Consider the following 2,895-nt stretch of genomic DNA (forward strand, 5'->3'; position numbering starts at 1 on the left):
AGTGAAAGTTGTTTAGTCATGTCCAACTCTTTGTGACCCCATGGACTATATAATCCATGCGATTCTCCAGGCCAGAATACTGGAGTGGGTACTCATTCCCTTCTCCAGGGGATCTTCCAAGCTCAGGGATCAAATCCAGGTCTCCCGCATTGCAGGCGGATTCCTTTCCAGCTGAGACACAAGAGAAGCCCAAGAATCCTGGAGTAAGTAGCCTATCCCTTCTCCAGCTGAAAGCACCTGAAGCAAGATTAAAGGGACCAGAGAGGCTCATTAAGTTTAGGAGACCACTTAAGGCCCTGCACATACCCTAATCTTGTCAGAATACCCATCCTTCTGAAACTTGGCAGAAGAAAGAAGAATGCAAGACTGTTACTGCCTTGGTTCTTATCACATGCCCCTTCCTGATTACATAACCTCTCCTTATTCACCAGAGAGTGTGAGCACAGTTCTTGAGGCATTAGCGTGCTGTGTTCTTCATCTGGCAAAGAAATAAAGTCACTCTTTCCTTGTCCTCCACAACTGTCTCTGTACTTCTGTTTGGCATTGGTGCAGAGTTATGTGGCAGCCTGGAGGCGAGGGAAATTTGGAGGAGAATGGACACATGTATATGTATGGCTGAGTCCCTTCGCTGTTCAGATGAAACTACCACATTGTTAATCGGCTATACCCCAATACAATATAAAAAATTTAAGAACAAGTGTTTGGAAGAACAGCTTACGACCACTCAGTGGTGGTTCCTGCCCATTCCGTGGCCTGAACGCTGGGAGCTGCAGACCAGTCTTCCCTGGAAGGCTGAGCACTCCAGTCTTCAGTGGGGAACTGCTGAATAGCACGGAAGGCACCTGCACACCTTCGGACCGGTCTGCCACCTCAGGCTGAGTAACAGTGAACTCTGGAGCTGGAGCGGTCCAGTCACCCTGAAATTCCTCCTTGGTCACAGCCTTCTCAGCTGCTGCCTGCTCTTCCTTTTCAACCTCTTCAGGATTTCTGTAGGAGTAGAGGTCCGGCATGACCTCCCACTGGTGTTCTTGGGAGATGGTGCCACGCATGCGCAGAACTTTCCGGGCGAGCATCCACCACATCAGACCCACCAAGTGTGCTCCTTTGTTGTTGCCTGGGATGGCAATGTCCACGTAGCGCAGAGGAGTGTCTGCATTACACAGAGCGATGGTTGGCAGGTTAATGTACGAGGCTTCTGTGAGCGGCTGGTGGTCGGCCCTGGGGTCAGTAACCACCTTGGCTCCCTGAATGCGGCCTGGATCTGGTTGGTGAAGTTCCCAGAGTGAAGCGGCCAGCGATAGGAGTGGCTCCAGTGGCAGCAGAAAACTTCAGCACAGCTCGCTGGCCAGTATTCCTGGAGGATGTGACACTGACATCAGCCAGGTTTTCAATGGCAACAATGGCCCGAGCTGCCAACAGAAGCTTCTCCCAGGTTCTCTTCAGATTTATGATATAGATGCCATCACTTTTCCTTTTGTAGATGTACTGTTCCATTTGGAAGTCAAGGTTGGTGCCACCTAAGTGGGTTCCTACTGCAAGGAATTTGAGGACATCCTCCTCCTTCATTTGCAGGATATCAAGGGCTCTGGACATTGTGAAAGCTTCCCTTTAAGTTACGATGGGAATTCAGAACAATGCTGTATGGACCCCTCTCTGTGTAGCGCCGAAAGCCATGTGGAAACATTGAAAGCCAGTCTGTACTTTCAAGATCAGCCAAGATGGCAGAGTAGTAAGACCCTGTACTCTAACAAGCACCTCAAAAAATCGCAACTATTTGCAAATGAAAAAGACCAGAACCTACCAGAAAATATTTTCTACAATGAAAGACATAAAGAAGGAACCACAATGATATGGGTGGGAGGGGCAAACACGCCATGTAATCAAATTCAATACCCTGTAGGTGGATGACCCACAAATTGGAAAATAATTACATTGTAGAAGTTCTCCCACAGGAGTAAGAGTTCTGAGTCCCACATCAGGCTCCCCAGCCGAGGGAGTCCTGCACTGGGAAGATAAACATCCACAGCATTTGGCTTTGAAGGTCAGCAGGGCTTAATTTCAGGAGTTCCAAAGAATTGGGAGAAATAGAGACTTTGCTTTTACACCGTGAACAGTATGAAAAGTAAAAAAGACATGACACTGAAAGGTGAACACCCCAGATTGATAGGTGGCCAATATTCTACTGGAGAAAAGCAGAGAAATAGCTCCAGAAGGAATAAAGAGGCTGAACGGCTAAACCAAAGCGCCCAGTTGTGGATGCATCTGAAAGTGAAAGTAAAGTCCAATGCTATAAAGAACAATATTGCATGGGAACCTCGAATGTTAGGTCCATGAAACAAGGTAAACTGTAAGTAGTCAAACAGGTGATGCCATGCGTAAACATTGACATTGTAGGAAGCAGTGAACTAAAATGGACAGGAATGGGTGAATTTAATTCAGATGACCATTGTATCTATTACTGTGGGCAAGAAGCCCTTAGAAGAAATGGAGTAGCCCTTGTAGTCAAAGAGTCTGAAATTCTGTACTTGGATGCAATCTCAAAAACAACAGAATGATCTCTGTTCATTTCCAAGGCAAACCATTCAATATCAGAGTAATCCAAGTCTATGCTCCAACCACTAATTCTGAAGAAGCTGAAGTCAAGCAGTTCTATAAAGATGTACAAGATCTTCTAGAACTAACACCAAAAAGAGAGGTCCTTTTCATCACAGGGGACTGGAATGCAAAAGCAGGAAGTCAAGAGATACCTGTAGTAACAAGCAAGTTTGGCAAAATGAAGCAGGGCAAAGGCTAACAGAGTTTTGCCAAGAGAACGCATTGGTCATAAAAAACACCTTCTTTCACCAACACAAGAGATGACTCTACACATGGACATCACCAGATGGTCAATACCAA

The 2,895-nt window shown here is 46.3% G+C and overlaps 1 pseudogene; it reads right to left on the reverse strand.

The window, feature by feature from the left end:
• Positions 1-714: 714 nt before the first annotated feature.
• Positions 715-1,632, reverse strand: LOC129557290 (small ribosomal subunit protein uS2 pseudogene; annotated as a pseudogene).
• Between the last annotated feature and the right edge of the window lie 1,263 nt (positions 1,633-2,895).

This window comes from Moschus berezovskii, chromosome 7 (assembly GCF_049115385.1).
Source record: "Moschus berezovskii isolate FMDL1 chromosome 7, NW_MosBer_1.0, whole genome shotgun sequence".
Lineage (NCBI taxonomy): Eukaryota > Metazoa > Chordata > Mammalia > Artiodactyla > Moschidae > Moschus > Moschus berezovskii.